This window comes from Crotalus tigris, unplaced genomic scaffold (genome assembly GCF_016545835.1).
Source record: "Crotalus tigris isolate CLP2741 ecotype Arizona unplaced genomic scaffold, ASM1654583v1 scf7180000018160.1183395, whole genome shotgun sequence".
Taxonomy (NCBI): Eukaryota; Metazoa; Chordata; class Lepidosauria; order Squamata; family Viperidae; genus Crotalus; species Crotalus tigris.
In genome coordinates, this window is record NW_024096855.1 from 944183 (window position 1) to 964354 (window position 20172).

Genomic DNA, 20172 nt, shown 5'->3' on the forward strand with positions numbered 1-20172 from the left:
ATAATTTGTGTATGGACATGCTAATATGTGTATGCTCACAGTACATACAGATAGGCTACAATACCTTGGACATGTCATAGAAATGTTATTGGGACTATCCTATATATAAAGAAGGAAGGAAGGAAGGAAGCAAGGAAGGAAGCAAGGAAGCAAGGAGATATCAGAATAAAAGTTTGTTGAATACACCAGTTGCCCGTAACAGATTCATGATGAAGATTCTCCTGGTAATCCATCTGGAAAGATCCACATTATATTGCTATTGCCATTACATATGAGGACATTATTTCTCTCCTTCCCTCTCCCTCCAAGCCATTAACAGGCAGATAACAAATTATATTGTTTTATTATATTTTTAACCACTATACATTATTTTTGTCATTGTGACAATTACTTTCTAAAGGAAATCTAATAATATTACCAATATGCAGGAGGCTAAAAATATTACTTAAATCAATTCAGCATTACTCAGAACAATGTAATAAGACTCCAAAAGTCTTCCAAATTTGTATATACAGAACTGTCCATTTTTGTGTAAATATGACAAATTTCATTTTAGTTTACTTTTCTTCTTTCACAGAGACTGTGTGGCATTTTTGCTTTCTTATGTTCAATATTTCTTGGAATATCTTCAAGGAATTCCCAAGTTATTACCTCAAGCCTCTTCTTAACACTCAAGGGACAAGGTCCTTTAAAAAACATATTACACATTTTGAAATAGCCAGATTTACTTCTTTTTTATTCCCCCCCCCTCCTTGCTCCCTCCCAAGCCTTGTGAAAAAACAAAACTCATTGATGTATAGAAGTAGGATATACCTGATTTAATTTTACTTTTTCTATGTGGTCCTCAAAGACAATTCCATGGAGAGCATATTGCAATACTCTAGGCCCAAATGACTAAAACATGAGTTACTGTTTTAAGATCGAGCCAGAATTGGTTCACTAGCTGGAGTTTGGCAAAGGACCACCTTATCATGTCCAAGCAACAGTAGCTGTATGTACAAGAAAATCTCTAAATTGTGGACTTTTTCCCTCAAGGGAGGATAAGGTGAAATGAGACATGAGTCACACAACCAAAGAAGGAGCAAATATTTATCCAAGGAAGCAAATAGAAACTCTGCCTTCTTGGGTTCAACTTCAGCTCTTATCACTCCATCCGGATCCTTGCAGCTTCCAATACCAGGCAAGACATCAGCTGCTTCAGTGATATGATCCAGGATACTGATATACTGTTGGATATCACCCATATATTGATAATGTCACACCCTGGAGTAACAGATAAATTCTTCCAGTTCTCTAATAAAAAAAGATAAACACGCATACCTTTAAGCATCAAGAATTTAGAGGAATCTTTTTGCAGCAAGATGGGTGGCAAACAAATTTAATAAGAGTAAGTTGGATATAGGACACTCCATTTTTACCAGAAGAGTTATTTCTATCCTGTTTGCAATAAAGATACTATGGTCACCTTATAAATCTCATCATTTTCCAATTGACTTTTTTGGGTGGGGCATCTATTCTTATAGCATCCTTTTTAAATAGGTCAAAAAAAAAACCCATATCAGTCTACATGTTCTACTGCAGGAGAAGACTTTCCATAGAAATCCAATTTAGAATTGTTGAACTTTTTTTTTTAATCTTGGGAAAACCTTTCCCCCTTTCCTTTTTAGGTGACATTTAATTGCAACAATAATATTTGCCATGTCACAGTCTGATAATGAGTTCTCTCATTTCTTTCAGGTAATTGCATATTAGTGGAAACAAACAAACAAACAAAAAGATGTAACGTACCCCCCCCCGCCGCCGCCACAAGGTCATTCAGGGCATAAAATGAAAGGAAATAGGTATTTAGGTAACTAGTGGGCATGGTTTTTATTTTCACTAATTTTCAGATTACTTTCAATGACGTCTCCTCAGAGTCCAAACGTCTTGATGTGAAAAAGATACATGCTCTAAATCATTAGAGATCATTCACTAACATGTGCCACCTTTTAGGGCAATTAAACCTGACCTTGGGGTTACTAGCTGAACACTCTCTGACCTGGGGCACTTCCTTTGAATATGAATAAAGCTGTAACACAAATACAGTCAGGAAAAAACAGCCTCCCAACTCCTGGCACAGAGAATGCCTAGGTTAAATGGAAGTAAGGCTGAGATGGCCCTGAAATACGTAGATTATATTGATTAAGAACATTCTCAGTTGGGGTTAACTAGGATTGTTGTTGTTTTTTAAAGATGACATCTGGAGTCTACCCTTTCAAACCCCCCTCAGTATGCAACCTTGTTAACCCTAAGCTCAAAATAAAAGGCAGAATAGGACCTGGACCAAATTTCACCATCAGTTTTATGCCAGAAAAGTTTATATTCATATTTTTTGTCAGTTTCTGATACATATCAAGCCGAGCCCCTATATTTCCATCATAATTTATCTCTAGGCAGACCCACATATTCCTTTTCAGTTACAAAGTTATTTCTTTGTACTCCCAGGTTTTAGGTAGTTGTTCCTGAGGTTTAAATGGATAGCACCTGCACACCAGATTTATAGCCTTTTGATCTCCACGTATTTATTAGACAATTTCCTCCCATGTGTCTTGTGGATGAACAACAACAACAAAAAAACCCTCCTCAGACACACGGGAAACCTTTCCAACCTGCTATCATGGTTTCAGCTTCTTGATCTGGCAGCATAAATAATAGTTCACTATTTGAAAAAAAAAAGAAGATAATGGAGGCTAGAAAAAGGAAGCCAGGAAAGAGCAATTATATAACTAAATATAAAACAATAATTGTCAGGATCTGTTAAAATAATGGAACAACTTTCCCTACCTGATATTCTCCAGATGTGTTGAACTGCAGCTATCAGAAGCCAGCTAGCACAGGGAATGATTACGATGGCTGGGTATTCTGGGAATTGTAGTCAACCACATCTGGAAGCTCCCGCATAACAGTAGAAAACCATTATATGCTGCTTGCAACAAACAGCAACATTTACCTGCAAGATGAATTGGTTCATTTATCTTTTCAAGTTATGGTTAATACTTAACAGTCCAGAGAAAGGCCCCAATAAACTTATTTCACTCTTCATGCAAGCTTTAAAGAAGAGGAAGTAATAACACATGGAATTCTTTAGCATGGCAGTGTGTCTTATCTTAATAGACGCTGCCCTGAAATCTTATCCCTTCAGGGACCTTCTTGGGAAAGCCTGGGTCCCACCTGTTCCCTAAAAATGGTGTTCTGGGAAAATGGTGTTCTGTGTTTGTCTGAAAATAAAAGGCTCCCCAGATCCAGAATGCAATGAGGTCCAGCAAACTGGCAGATGGGTTTTGTCTAATATGGCAATCACTGCTATGCATGAGATATTCAGTAGTCTAGTCAAAGAAAAAATTACAGCCTAGTTCAGAACAATTTTTGGCATAGTGATAAGGTGACCAACTTTTTTACAACGAAAAGGAGGACACGAATAAATTGAAGAAAAAAATATCGTAAATAAAAAAAACATTGTATTTATTGAAACAATAATACAGAATACACTATAATATGATAAATGTATAATAAAAACATTTGTAACAATAACATTTTATATTGTAATTATGCTTACATGCCTATTAATTATTTAAATGAGTACTTTTCCGTTGAATGAATATTTTTTGTCAATGTATCATCTTCTAACAATATATTGGAAATATCTGAAAAAGAAATATCCTTCATATTGAATTTTATGGCAAGTGCTGCAGCTAGAGTATCAACATTCAATCTCGATTTCTCACTTGTCCAAAAATCTACATGGCTGGATTGCGTGGGCGGTATAGGCAGGTGTTGTGAGCCAGGCGCTTCAGGACGGCCAAGTAGGTGCGCAGGGCGAGGTAGTGGCAGCGCAGGTCAGCACTGCATAGACCACCAGATGGTGCGGCCCATGAAAGGTCAACTGCCCGCCGCGCCCCCGCCCATAGCCGCCCCACCAGCACCACTGCCCTGCCATGGAGAGCCGGCCCCACGGCTCGCAAAGCAGCAGCCGAGCCAGCTCCGGCCCTGCAGCCGCCCCCAGCACCACCGCCCACCCTGCACATCCCCATAGAGCCGGACCTGTGGCTCACAAAGGTAAAGCACCAGCCACGCCAGCTCTGGCCCTGCAGCTGCCCCTCCCAGCTGCCCCCCAGCACCACCGCCCACCCTGCGCATCCCTGTAGAGCCGGTCCCGTGGCTCTCAAAGGCAAAGCACCAGCTGCCCCGGCTCTGGCCCTGCAGCTGCCCCCCCAGCCACCCCCAGCACCACTGCCCACCCTGCGCATCCCCATAGAGCCGGCCCCACAGCTCACAAAGCACCAGCCATGCTGGCTCTGGCCCTGCAGCCACCCCCCCAGCACTACTGCCTACCCTGTGCATCCCCATGTAGAATAGAACAGGGAAGATCAAGAGAAACTTACCACTCCAGTCTCCTCCAGCTATCTTTGGAACTAAGTAGGAGATGGTGTAGTTGGGTAGCAGTGAGGGGTGCAAGGTTCCTGCAACTTGCACATGCAAAGTTTGCTGGCCGGATGTTTTGGCGTGCTCAGCAGCAATTCCTATTGGCTTTCAAAAGCCAATAGGGGGAGTAGCACAGCTCATGCAAAAGTTGAAAAAAACATCAAAAAAAGGTCCCGGAATGCCTTCTGAGCATTCTGTGAGGGAAAAAAAGCCCTGCAGATTAGTCTTCAAATATAGAAAAAGAGGACATTTAGGAGGACACTTTTCGAGGGAGGTCAGAACTCACAAAAGGAGGACTGTCCTCCGTAAAGGAGGATGGTTGGTCACCTTAATAGTGACATAATTCCATGTGGCCCACTAACAATTCATCTGTACAATATATGTATGTTCTGTTGCTCACTATGGGCACATATTTTGGAATATATTTTAATTGTATATTGTTTGTATACATGGTGTGTTGTAGTTTGTGTTTAATAAATTGCATTCCTGTTAATATTTTATTCATAAAACACTGAAAATAACTGACAGCAGAAATAATTTTGAAGGATCTAAATTTTGTGAACACAATATTTATAAATAAGTAACATGAAGGAACATGTCATTTGTTGAACAATGCTTTTATTAAATATAATAAATAGGATCCCAAAGATGCTTTTTCACAAGGCAACTGGACTTTCTTGTTTTTCTGAAGAAGCTTCTTGGATGAGAAGCGAAATGTCTTTAAAGACAAACAAGAAAGTCGAGTTGCCTTGTGAAAAAGCATCTTTGGGATAACTATGACGTGGATGACTGAGAATCTCCAAAGATAATAAATGGGACTATACATAGAAGAGGTGTATGATGAAGTCATACAATATCACCTATCCTTTTCTCAACCTGCCTTGAAAAAGTGTCTCACAAACTAGACTGGGTAAAAGATGGAATAAAAATCAATGGGACCTATTTAAATCACTTAAGATTTGTAGATGATGTTGTTCTCTTCTCACAAGACCGGAAGAGTTACAAAGACACATACAAGAGCAGCCCAAAGCAGGAGAACCATTTGACTTTAAAATAAACCTGAAAAAAGCGCCAGGTTATGTTTAATAAATTCATTTTATTTCGTATTATAAATCTGCGTTGATCTGCTAGTCTCTGTTCTGTTATTTCTGATTCTGGATGTTGTTCTTCCCAGAACTGGTGCGTTCGTTTTAGATATCCTCTTCTTGTTGGACTTGATCTGTAGTAACAGATCATTGTTTCTTTTTTTTCAATCACTGTGTATCTGCAACGGGTAAATACCTTTTCTTCCAGTAATTCTGCAGCTGCTGGCCCTGGTTGCTCAGCCAACAGTCCTGAGTCCTGTAACCCATTTTTCACCAGATATCCAGGAACTCCAATATCTAGCGCGGACCTTGTTAACCCGGGCGACGTCCGAGCCAGTATGGCATTCTGAAATTTATGTCTCACCATATTTTTTTATGGGAGAGACACTCTTTGTCTGACTCCTCTGATGAGACCTGTCCAGTATGGTTGAACCTCTGGCATAGCTCTCATCTTCCTCAGAGTACATAAGCCCCACAACCACATCAAGGTAGTGCCTCACTGGGGGATTATCATCATCATCATCATCATCATCATCATCATCATCATCATCATTATTATTATTATTATTATTATATACCTTAGCCAGTGGATTTCAATGGAAGAGAAGGCCATGAAATCCACTTTGAATCTTTCTCTAAATCTAATGTTTTAACAGATGCAGGTATTAAAATTACTGAAAAAAAGAAGAATCAAATTCTTCCCAAGAGTTTCCCTTTTTATGTATTACATCTCTCTGTGCACTCTGTATGCTACAATGTCCTGTTTCTCTTCTTTAGTTAAAGTAGCAACTCCAAGATTTTGTGTCCATTCATACATTATAATCTAGAACTAAGGAGAAATTTCCTGACAGTTAGAACAATTAATAAGTGGAACAACCTGCATCCAGAAGTGGTGAATGCTCCAACACTGGAAGTTTTTAAGAAGACACTGGACTGCCATTTATCTGAAATGGTATAGGGTTTCCTGTCTGAGCAGGGGGTTGGACTAGATGACCTCCAAGATCCCTTCCAACTCTATTATTATTATTATTATTATTATTATTATTATTGTTGTTGTTGTTGTTGTTGTTGTTGTTGTTGTTATTTCACAAGAGCCAGTAAGGTATAGTGGTTAAGGTGCTTGATTAGGAGTGGTGGGACCCAGCTAGGTAGCTTTGGGCTGGTACTTCACTTTCTGATCCCTAGACTGGGAAGTTAAAAACCCCTCTGTACTGGACTAATAGAGCAAATAAAGTTCCATTCAATGAAAAAAACTTCATACTGCACTGGATTGACAAGCTGATATAAGATTGATTAACAACATTACTTTTCAGAGTGAGATGGGTGGCATTTAAATTTGATAGATAGACAGACAGACAGACAGACAAACAGACAGACAGACAGATAGATAGATAAATAAATACATTATTATTGTTTGTGGGACATGCATAACAAATGCAGAAATAGTATGAGGAGCACTTTCTTGTTTTTATTTAATCATTTTTTTATCATGCCCTTCAGTGCAATTGTTCTTATAGTGACTCTTCCTCACTCTATTTAACTTCCTATAAAGTAGAGAGTGATTTAATTCAATTCTATTTATTGCAGATTAAGTGACTGGAGGTGAGCTTCATTATTGGTCCGTGATCTGAAGATAGAGTTTCTATAGTCTTAGTTCAGCACTCTCTTATTCTCACAACATTTTTGGTGTAGAAAAACAATTTAGTTTTTATGCTTTTATCAAAATCTATCTTAAATTTCCTGTTTATTGTTATGGATATATGAAATTGGAGAAAATGCATTATTCCAAAACAAAAGGTCAAAATAAAATATTTGCATAAAGTAGCATGTTTTTTAAATATTGAACATCTTACAGAGTAGGGAAGTCAGTGTCTAGGTAATGTATGTGTCTGTTAAAGCTGTGCCAAATCCTATCAGATATATATTTAAATTGGAAATTCTCTTCTGATAGGAATTAAATAGAACAGGAATCAGAAAATACACTGGGATTTATTGTAAAGAGTAACACCACAGATTAAAATAACTACGGGAAAATTCTAAATGGAGTTTTACAAAAGCAAAATAGATTGATGGCTTGGTTCTGACAGTGAAAAAAGCAGATATATTCTGATTAATTCTAAGAGTACATCTATTCTGCTTTATAAACCAGCGTTATGCACTTAGGTTTAGTTTGTGATTTTCTTCCCATACAGAAAACTTGCTTTTGCAAAGTAAGAAATGCACATGCTAACAGAGTATTTTAATAAATGGATAGAATCCAATGAAGTAAAATCTAAGGAAACTGTATTCATTCAGAATGAAAGCAGGTTCAATAGATGCAATCATATTTAAATAGGAAGGTATATTGCACAAATGTTTTAGAACACCACAAACACTTTAAAAATCATTATCCACCCTAATTTTCAGAGTTAGTATCATTGGATCTTGGAGAGCAGCCCCACTGAAGTCATTTTACCATTGTACTGCTTTCCAGGTGAGGGCAGAAACAGTTCTAAAAGAATAACAGCCAAACATTTCTCCATAAGTACGATCATTATATAGCATTTTAAATAGAGCATACTGAATGCATTATTTAATCTATTGTTAGTCTAAACGAAATTCCCTTTCAAAATTAGGCACAGCACAATAAATAACAGATACTTAACTAGTTGCAGAAAGGCTGGTAATAACTCAGAAGATACTCAGCATCAAGCGGTTAAAAGTTCAGAAGAATCTGTGTCCTATTGTTATTAATGGTTAAAAAAATTGTTTCACCAGCCTGCAAATTAAGAGGTTCCTTATTGTTGGAAACCTTTACAGTACTATGAATTAAACTTTTCCAGTTGAGGCTATAATTTAAAAATTATTTAAGCCCTTTGTTCCAAGTTCGAAACAAAGGATAGTTTATCTTCTTTAGTGAGTAAAATACCATTGAGAAAGACAGGTTAAAAACTAGAATAATTTATTGTTTCTTTTATGAACAGCATTCTGTGATTCTATCCATCTTTCAGTCCAGGGTTCAACAATTTCCTGTTAGTGACTTATTAGCAGGTATTTTAAAGAGGGACTTGCTCGATGTTATCACACTGGGAAGCAGAGCTGTGCGTGTTGTAACTGATCTGATTTACTGAGGTGCCATATTGTGGCTGCAGTGCTGAGAGAAATAATCTTTGCTTTGCAGGCAACAAACTAAAAGAGTTGTCAGTTTAAAATCAATGGTGAAAAAAGATATTGTGCAAGTGAAATGTTAAGTTTTCACCCACTGTTTTGTCTGGCGGGACTGATGTTTTGTCTAAAGCATGGAAAGTCTTTTAAAAGCAGAATATTATACATATATATATATATATATATATATATATATATATATATATATATGTAGGTCTTTGGTTGTTCGGGTTTTCTCCCGCGTAAAATTGGAAGTGTCTTGGCGACGTTTAGACGAAGTCCCATTCGTCATCTTCAGGCTGGTGTTTTCAGCTTCGTGCTTTGAGCAGCAATGTGTGGTCTTAGCTGTTTCTTCCTTTTAACTGCCAGTGGGGGTATGAACTGATTGGGTGGGAGCTTGGCTGTGTTCTGATTGGGTGGAGGTGTGTTCTGAATGGTTAGGGGCTTGGCTGTGCTCTGATTGGCTGGGGGAGTGTTCTGTTTGGTTGTGCTCAGGTTAGTCTGAGTTGCAGAGAGGTTTAAGATTTTGGGCTGCCTTGCTATTTTCTGGCTTCGTGTTCGTGGTCGTGCCTCCTCTTCATGGAGGGTGTCAGTTTGCTTCATGTATGGATTGGAGGGGTTTAAAGTGGCTAATGATGCAGCTGTGGTCTGGCTTCTGGTTTGTGGTCGTGCCTCGTCATCGGTGTGGCTTTGGGTTTGTTTTTTGCGTGGATGTGTGGTGGTGACCTCCTGTGTGGTTGCTTCACCAATCAGATAACCTCCATGGAGACCACTGGGATATAAACTTCATTAAATCAAGGGAGTGAGTCCCAGAATGAGAAAAGCCACTGGCCTTCTGTTACACTTAAGTAATCCTTACAAAGGATGGAGAGCTTGTAGTTCTCCAAGACAGGATGCTTGGCTATGACTGTTTACAATTACACTCCACCGAAGCCATTCTGAATGTATCAGTACACTGCTTGTGTCTCCTATTTAATGGAATACAGGCAAGCATATATTCACTTCCCAAGCAGTCTCTAAATAGAACTCCTAGCTTGTATAAAACAACAGGGTTGGAATGAAAGTAGCTTTTGCTTGTGCTTGTAGCATACTGACCACAATGTGGTCTGAATGGCCCAGTATTGTCCTTATAATCAGCAGGAAATACTGCTTGAGGCACAAATGTAGCTAAAGCTGGTAGCCTTGTGAATTGGAAGGAAGAGTAAATGGTAACTCATATGAACTAACTAAGGAAAGAAAAGAAACACAAATATATTGTGTATGTGTAAAACTAAGAGAAAGAGGCAAGACATAATACATCTGAGTGAGTATAGTCTGCTTAATAAATTGATAAATAGATGTATATAAGTGGAGATATAGAATTTTAATGAAAGGAAAAACATTAGATGGAAAGCCATAAATGTTGTAAGAATGTTTTAAAAATAGCAAGGCTGACATGACACTATCAGCAGAAAAGATTATTTGGTTTGGCCTTACAATTAGTCATAGACTTGTGTAATAAGTAGTATATCCCTTGCATCAAAACAACAACAACAATAATAAGTCTCTGAGTCCCATCAAGAATATCAAAAAGCCTCAGAAATGTCATGCTTCCTAAATTATCTTTGGTTTATTTCTGAATACCTTCTTTCTGATGCAGTGAATTTTCTCTAAGTATGTACCTGCATGTAGCATTTGGAACACTCTAACTGGTTTACACACCTTCTCGTAGATACAGTATATGCCTATGGAGTTGGGCTATACTTGAATACCTGCTAAGGCAAAGGGGTAACTATGTGCCACCTCACCTCCATTCCTCTTATCTCTTTTTGCACAGCTTTCTCCACCACTTGCCAAAAGCAGAAGAATTTTGCATTTACATTGTACATACAGAAAGTCTTCATTTAGGATCACAATTGGGACCCACATTAAACACAGTGATTCCTAAGTGGAACTATGGTTAAGATCTTACTTCAGTTTTTTTTTTTTTTTTTGCTTTAGACCAGCGGTTCCCAACCTTTCCTATACCTGCACCCCTAGAACGCTTCTAATATATTCTTACACGCCTTACAAAAGTTTGAAATAATGGCAATAAATTATGCATATACAGTATAATTTTAAAAACCCAAGTTTTTGCATCCCCTGGAATATCATCTGACACCCCCGGGTGTGTGAGCCCCCCCCACCCCCCCCGGCTGGGAACCCTTCTTTAGACCCATGGAGGTTGTAAATGCAGGAATTAGTCATAAAGTTACTTCTTCATCATTATCATAACTGCCAATGGTTATTAAATAAGGGAGTCACTAAATGAGGATTACCTGTTTTCAGAAGCCTCTCCTAGATATCAGAGGAGGCTTTTACAAGAACAATAAGCAGATTGCAGGAGCAGGGAAGCAAAACAATTGTTTGCTGTTGTGAAACATCTTCAAAGGGGTCCCTTTCATGAACACTCAATGACACAAAACATCCTCATAAGGATTTCCATAGCACTAATACCGTAATAGGGATCACTGCCCCAGGGCTCTGTTCTGGGCCCAGTGCTCTTCAACTTCTTCATCAATGATTTGGATGAGGGGATAGATGGGGAAATCATCAGATTTGCAGATGACACCAAGCTGGCAGAAATAGCCAACACTCCAGAAGACAGGCCTAGGATACAGGAGGATCTGGACAGACTTGAACACTGGGCATATCTAGAGCCGAGGTGGCGCAGCAGTTAGAGTGCAGTACTGCAGGCCACTTTAGCTGACTGTGTTCAGCAGGTCAGAGGTTCAAATCTCACCGGCTCAAGGTTGACTCAGCCTTCCATCCTTCCGAGGTAGGTAAAATGAGGACCCAGATTGTTGGGGGCAATGTAAATAAATATATATACATTGCTTACTGGTGTACACCGCTTAGAGAGTGCTTGCACTTAAAGCGGTATATAAGTCTCATAAATAAATAAATAAATAAATAAATCTAACAAAATGAAATTCAATGGTGAAAAAAGTAAGGTTCTACATTTAGGCAAAAAAACCCAAATGTACAGGTATAGTATAGGGGGTACCTTACTAAATAGTAGTAACTGTGAGAGGGACCTCAGAGTCCTAGTGGACAATCACTTAAATATGAGCCAGCAGTGTGCTGCAGCTGCCAAAAAGGCCAACACAGTGCTGGGCTGCATTAACAGAGGGATAGAATCAAGATCACGTGAAGCATTAATACCACTTTACAATGCCTTGATAAGGCCACACTTGGAATACTGCATCCAGTTTTGGTCACCATGATGTAAAAAAGATGTTGAGACTCTAGAAAGAGTACAAAGAAGAGCAACAAAGATGATTAAGGGACTGGAAGCTAAAACATATAAGGAATAGTTGCTGGAATTGGGTATGTCTAGTTTAATGAAGAGAAGGACGAGGGGGGACATGATAGCAGTGTTCTAATATCTCAGGGGCTGCCACAAAGAAGAGGGAGTCAAGCTATTTTCCAAGGCGCCTGAAGGCAGAACAAGAAGCAATGGATGGAAACTAATCAAGGAGAGAAGCAGCCTAGAACTAAGGAGAAACTTCCTGACAGTTAGAACAATTAACCAGTGGAACAACCTGCCTCCAGAAGTGATGAATGCTCCAACACTGGAGGTTTTTAAGAAGGGACCTGACAGCCATTTGTCTGAAATGGTATAGGGTTTCCTGCCTGAGCAGGGGGTTGGACTAGATGACCTCCAAGATCCCTTCCAACATTATTATTATTATTATTATTATTACTACTACTACTACTACTACTACTACTACTACTACTACTATTACTACTACTAATTAATACCTTTCACAGATCACAGCATTTGCTCATATTATAACTAAAAAACCTATCACAAAGTGGTCACTGATTAAATCTAAAAGCAAACAAGGATCTTAAATAGCCTCAGGACTAAACACGCAGAAAAAAAGTAAAAAATTGAAAATGAATGTAACATTTAGAAAACCACAATACCTAGTACTTCCATGGTGGAGGGGAATGTCTTCACCCAATCCTTAGGATTTTATCAAGCAACAATTCAAATTGTAGAGAATAAGAAGGATAGCCTTGATGGAGATATGCAAGAGTTGTTATTAGGGGAAAGGGGCTGAAACAATTAGTCCAAAATAGCAAGATAACATCTGTAAGCATCTTGGGAACACTTCCTGATTCACAAGAGTATAAGAAGGGGGAGAACATGCAGTATAATCAGAGATTTTGTATTATAGCCAGTTTCACAAGTACCTTTACCTTTCCTCTGGAGGTGATTTTCTGGTGTGTCTACCTAGTGGGATTGACACCAACCTAGAGTTAACAATATAACTCACTTAAAAAATCCAGCACAGCATCTCTCTTCTCTTTGCCCCAGGTATATTGATGCAAAAGTACAGAAGAAAGAAAGAAAGATAAACAAGCAGCTAGGAGATTGGAGCTAATAATGAGAGCAAACGCAGGATGAAAACCCCCCCTCCTCCTCCCACTGAACATGAGGATACCATGTCTTGGCAATGGCAGATCACCAGATACCCTCCAGATGTTGATAAACTTCAGATCCTCTAATCCTTCACCCTTGGCCATGATGTCTTGTGCTGATGGGCACTAGCTAGAGTCCAACAATTACTTGTGAAATACCCCTCCCCCCAAAAAATATGTGGGAGTTAAACTTAAATGCTGCCATAGAAAACAGGAGAAATAGCATCCTCTTTGAAACCGATTACATGTAAAGCTGCCTCCGTGTTCCCTCCATTGCTGTTTTTTCTAAAGATGCCAAATCAATTCTGTAGTCTATTAAAAGGCATTGCTTATCTTTCTCCTCCGCTGTGCTGTTCTACAGAATGCCAGTGTTCTCAAATAAAATAAATGAACTGTCAAAATATTGAACTGAGATTTAGGAATTTACTAGCATAGGAAGATTAAGACAATTATAGCTTAAATTGGTACCATTTTGGGCTAATTGGTTGCAGATATAGAGCAATGCCTGAATGTGTTGATTTGAGAAAGAAGCATGATTGTATTTAACTGTTATGGAGAAGAAAGACCCAGGAAGATAATTAAATTAAAGGTGTAAATCTGCATACCGATGCTAGAACATCAGGTCCACCTGATGATCTTTTCTTTTCTGATCTAAACTGGTATTAAAAGGAATATTATAAAATATAATCATACATGCATGTGGTATAATTATTTAAAATCCAGTTTTATTGGCATGGAATTAGAAAGGGAAGAAAAATTCCTTGGTTTTCACTGGAATGAAAACTTCCTTAATGTTGTTTTTACAAAGAAACACTCTCTCAACCTCATTATACTTTGAAATTTGCATTTCTTTCCATTTTGAACTCAGTTCTCCAATGAAAGCAGCATGTGAATTATGGAAATTGGAGATTTTCTTTGTAACAATAGTGCACTAAAACACATTGTGTTAGGTAACGCTGCTTCCAGAAGTGAGCCTATTAATTGAAACTGTCTACAAAATGTACATTGTAGGAGTATTGTACAGAAAATCATAGAACTCTTTAGACCCAGCCTTTTTGAACAATTTTCTCAGATTGATGTTAAACAGAATAAAATTGAGAAAATAAGAAAAATGAAAGAAAAGGAAGTTGATAGATCCATCCATCCATCCATCAATCCTTTCTAACTAGTTGAGGGCAAACAACATGGAAACAGCTAGCTATTATCACCAGACATACCTTTTCCAAAATGTGTGTAGTCTTTTTAATTTAGAGGAAGGAAAGAATTTGGGCAGTGGAAGTGGAAGATGGGTGTTGGTAGTAGTAGGATTGTTAATCTTTTCCCTCTGTAACATTTCCCCAGATTTACACAGTCTGAACATATTTTAGTTCCAGTGGAAGACATATCAGAAGAGGCAGTTTCATCCTTTGCTACAGGCTCAGGGTATGACATTTTATCTCAGCATAATGGCAAGCCTGATTGTAGTTCATTTGTTTATTTTCTATTTACAAAGTTGTCTTCAAAGAGCAGCCAATATACAATTGCTCTAGGCCTTAATTATGGGAGTAAGGAGTGGCTATCCAAAATGTATTTTGGGGACTGAAAATGATCAAGTAGATGTTTGTGCTCCATCTTTCTATTCAGGTCAAATGCAAGATGGCTTACAACTAAATATACAAGTTGATGCAGTTAAAATCAATGCCAATATTGAAATTAATAACTAACAAAATTAAGAACTTGTCTTACCTTCTTCTGAAATATTGTGAGTGACCCAGAGGGGCATTCTGTAGATTGAATGTTATACCAGAGAAGAACTTTTCTCAAGTATTGGAGAGTAGAGCTTTTAGCAATAGGGTATCTTCAGAGATGGCTGTCTTGATGATTTGAGTATCCAGACAGGTTTATAGTAGTGAGGAACTGCTTTGTCATCCTATGATAGCTGTAGGCTATCTTGTTCAGGAGCTGAAATGGATAAAATCCATATGAGTTGAGGGTAATTTAAAAAAGAGGACAATACATAAGAAAAATATTACTGGGCTTGTTGTCTGTGGGTTGGAAACTGATGCTGACCTTTTCCTAAAAAAAATATAGAGTGGCTGTTTTAATTACATACATACCAATGTCTAACTATCCATTAATGGTTACAATGAATGAATCTTAGGTTTAAATATTAGCATGTGGACCTTGACCTACCTGAGTTTGGCTATCTGAACTTGTTTGCCATCAAATAAAATGCAGTCCTGGAGCATGCTAAAATCTAGAAGTTATATGTGGCCCCAGATTTCCAAAGAAACCATACCAGCCATACAATTACCATTAGCTAAAATGTATATAGGGAAACACATACAAACTTTAGCCTTATTGTCAGCTGTTTATGCTGCTTAAACAGACATGCACATATACGCACAGGCACACACAGTGCATACAAGATGACAGAAATTATAAATGTTTTACCCAAGTGAAACAGCATTGTTTTCCATTTAAGGAACCAATTGGATATAAATAACTTCTTGCTAAAAACCTTTGATTGAAAGGAGAATCCTTCAGAGCTGGGAAAATTAATGTTGCTTTCAACAAAAGAGCAAATAGAAAGTCACCATCAAAGGCAGACAAATCTTAAGATTTAGTCACAAACTCTAATGCATACAGTAATTAGTACCAAAGTCGATAGGCTGTGGTAGCATATGAAACAGATCTGAGCTTGAATCAAACACTACACTTGAATGCCCTGTGTGTCTGTTTTAAATCAGAACTAGGCTGCTTGAATCCATCTTTATTCTCAAAACTGCAAGGGGTTTCTTCTAATTGTTGTGGCTCCTGCACATGTGTGATTTAACACATATGTGCAAAAATATAGTTCAGGTGGCTTCATTTTGCTTCAAAATACTTTGCAAATAATCTTGTCCCGTAAGCTGCTAAAAATCAGGTTAGAGTTCACTATTTTCAATTAGTCTGTAAGATATTTCTGTTTGGAAATTCTCTTGTTCACAATGCTGGTATCTGAAGCTAGTCTTACTAATCTTTGTAAAGTATTATGAGCGATGCATATGTACAGAGGGGTAAAAACCTGCATTTTTATAGAGGTCTTTCAACAGCTAAGATCACTAGGATATGTCTTCATTCATAAATTCAGCTTTCATGTCTGTCCATGATTCTGAGTGACTAAATTTATGTGCCAGACAATAGAATCAGTGGGTTCTTCTGGACTTCATCTGTGGAAACAGTAGTAGGATTTTTCAATCAGTCTTTTTGAAAGATCAACTCCATCTGGCTTCTTTTTTTCTCTGAAGTGTATCTAATAAATATTTAAGTCAAAACTACACAGGACTCTTGGGAGATCATCTTGATAATCACTTTGATTTTATTGCAAAAAAATTGTTTTATTTTATTTTTAAGAAATTTATATGACTGCCCAAAGCTTATAATTTATGACTTTGAGCAACATGCATCAATGAAAAATTTCAATCAAAATTAAACCAAAAACATAATTAACAAACTACAATAGTACTTACACAAAACCATAAGTATAATTCAAGGTGGGGGTAACATTTGGTCATCCATAATTGGTTACAACCAGATACTTCGATCAAAACTTCAGATTGGATCCATTCTTATTGTATGTGAAATTATATATGTGAAAGGTATATTCACATGTATATTTCAAACCATTCATTTTTCATAATGTTTCCTGTGCCATTTCTATAGTTGCCCATCTCCTTTGGAACCACTCCTTTCAAAGTCATATAATTATCTGAAAAATTTCTCAGGATTAATTATATGGTGGGTGGCTGCTAAGAGTATTTTCTTTGAAATATTAGCGGCTAGGAAATTGTTTCTTACAAGATGAGGGCAGCATTTTATTTTTTAAAAAATAATTTATATTATGTTTGTGTGCTGATTAGACCCTTTTTTAGAAATGATTAATCACATACATCATTAATTAAGTTGTAAAGGTCTGGGGGGGAACCTTGGAAGATGGGGGTGAAGAGATGCTGTTTAGGGAACAGTCAGATAAGAGACAGCATAGCCCACATGTGGATGGTGGGCAGGACAAGAGGTTCATAAAAGACTCTCCCTAATTTCTCCAGCTTTAAAATACAATTAGCTTATCTGGTTGTTTCCTTTCTGTTCTACCCAGTAAGGCTGATATCAATCTTGCCAGTTTAAAAATACATTTTTCCCACTGACTCTAGACAGAAGCCCTTTCTCATGTCTCCCAAGGTTTTCCCCACATACTATTACATTAATTAAATAAATGCATCATTATAGCTGTTTTGATTTATACTTTTTTTTTTCTCCTCTGGAGGCCACTCAAGACTGAGAAAACGTAAAACAAAACATACGTGTAAAACAAAACATGCCCTTAAAAATGCAAGACAGAAACAATGATCAAATCAAATTCAAAAGTATGACAGTACAAAAATGTTATAACCCTGGCTACAGATTTTTCCATATTATACCACAGGGAAAGGGGGGCTGGTTGAAGTCTTCTTCACACTGAGGGTGGAGAAGGCTGACAAAGACCACTGTATGAAATTCTGATCAGATGATCCTCTGTTAGAAAGAGTAGCTTGAACATATTTGCAGGTACAATTTTTAGGCCTTCACAATGTCAGTTATGGATAAATGGTAAGAAAATATATTGGGGCTTTGAATGAGGTCTGTGGGTTAACGTGCAACAAATCACAGGACCCTCAAAACTGAGGAGATATTTAAGATACTCCCTTAGAAACTGAAATAAAATAGTCATTATTTGAAATAGAACTACGAGGTGTACAAAATCTGGATCTCCTTTTTGGAGGGTTTCATGTTCCAAAGTATTGAGATTAACTATAATGGTTCCTTTAAAAAACACACCAGATCTGAAACATGTTCAGAATAGCTGCACGAGGCTGAGTCGACGTCTGCTGTTAGTTGATTAGAGACATCTTGAAAGAATTGCTGGAGCAGCCTTTCTCGCAAGTCTGGAGTTAGCCTTCTGTCATTTGGGTGCTCTTTCACAATTGAGTTCATGCATGCAAGAAAACAGTTGATTGGAAGCTTCAAGGACCTGCATGTAATCAAAAGCTTTGAACTCTTTGTAGTTTGTGAAGTTCCCTTACCCCTAGCTACAGGGTCTATCAGAATATATTACAATGACCTAAACCAGCATCTCCAGCAACAGCTGTGAGTTTAATCCATACATTAGTTCATTAATTCACAGCAAAATATTTTCAGCTTGCCTTTTATACCACAGAGAGGAGTGTTTTGGATATTTGGCAAAATATATAGCTACACTGAAAAGTTACCAACACTTAAACTTTTAACAAGTTGTGTAGGTACTGTTCTGGCCTATTAGGATTTCTGGTGAGCGCTCTATTTTTTCCAGTGCTTTTAAGCTAGGTGTCCTTCTGTAAATATATCGATATATTTGTATTAATTCAGAACTCGATGTGTATGAAGGCCAGCACCAACTAAAGGATTGGCAGCTAGGGCTTCGCGTTATTGTGAACAGATAATAACAATGCATTTCCTCACTTTTAATCATCTTAGTGCTACACTTTCAATGAACTAATCATTATGATCATTGAAGTGGCAGATGATTGAGCTCTTGTGTGACTCATCTTCACCATGCCTTTATGGTTAGTGCTATTTTTGGTAAGGTTGCACGAAAAACTGTGAATTTAATTTGAACAAAACCATGATTTGACTGTGTGTGTGCAATTTTTAAAATTGATTAGTCTTTTCAGTATGCTAATGCTTCCTTAACATAATAGTTATTATCTTGCATCCAATGGTAAGAAGAATGTAATGTCCCACTGCTGTGGCTCATGAAGCTGCTTAAAGCACAAGAGATCTAGATGGATTAAAGCCTCAGATATTATTATGGGTATGGCAACTAGGTGGAGCCATTCTTCTAGGTTAGGGGTGTCAAACTCGCAATGTCACATGATCTGTCACGACATATCACAACTTTTTTTCCATTGACGGCCATGTGATGGGCGTGGTTTCGGCATGATGTGGTAAAGGAAATCATATAAAAGAAGCCAATTGGTCCCGACTATAGCATGAATAGTTATGGATATACCCTGGAAACCCATGTAAAGCCAGAAGTTTGAGGCTACAGTGACTCCCTATGGCTTTCTGGGTGCAATTTGTGGTGCAAATGATGACATATGAAAGTCTTCATGGCACACTGATGCAGGACTACCGGTCTTTGCAGGACTACTGGTCTTTGACAGTCTCTGCTTGTCTTACAAAATTCTTTAGAGTGCCATGTTTCAGGTCCCTTCCATGAAACAATATCATCCAGTGGGACCCAGAAAGCACATCTTCTCTGCTGGAGTGAGTGCCCTTGGAAATTGCCTCTCCCCCCCCCCTCAGGTTCAGATGACTCAATTCTACTGGCCATCTGGAAGGCATTGAAACCCTGGTTTTCCACCCAGGCACTGGGTCAGAGCATTGGATGGGCCTGTCCTGAAATGACTTGGAATTGGAATGTTGTGGTTTGGCCTTGGTTACCCTGTTTGGATGTTTTGTTTGGTCTCTCTTGTTTTATATGTGTAACTGCTGTACATGTAAGCCACTCAGATTCACTATTTGTACATTGAGTGGCCATATAAATATCCTAAAACTCCTCTAGGCTGTTTTTCAGTACTTATTCACCTATTGGCAGCTGTTTCTGAGTGGAAGAGCAATTGCTTTAGATTACCTATAGCCCAATTAGACATAGGTAGGGCTTTTTTTAAATCATAGAACGTCCAGAACGGAGTTCTGGCATCTTTTTTGGATGGAACCTTGTAGGGTAGGCAAGGTGGGTTATATAACGTGTGTGAGTTCTGGCACCTTTTTTTTTAACAAAAAAAGCACTGGACATAGGTATGTATGTTTCAAGGAAGAAATTAAGTTTTTTCCCCCTTGTCATGGCAGAGTAGCTATGCCTTGCCTTGCATGAACTCTCTCAATACAAATGTCTTCTTCTGTACAAATAGAATATGCATTTTCTTAAGATTTTTTTTCCACAAGAAGGGTCTAATGAAGAATTCAAATTTTCTTGGTCCAAATTTTATTCAGG

At 38.0% G+C, this 20172-nt stretch overlaps 1 long non-coding RNA gene across 1 annotated transcript; it reads right to left on the reverse strand.

The window, feature by feature from the left end:
- Window positions 1-326: 326 nt before the first annotated feature.
- On the reverse strand, window positions 327-15181 carry LOC120310300. The gene is made up of 3 exons (XR_005557311.1): window positions 14865-15181; window positions 2824-2989; window positions 327-1293 (listed from the first exon to the last, which is right to left on the reverse strand). It is a non-coding gene; the product is annotated as an uncharacterized LOC120310300 (long non-coding RNA).
- Window positions 15182-20172: the final 4991 nt, after the last annotated feature.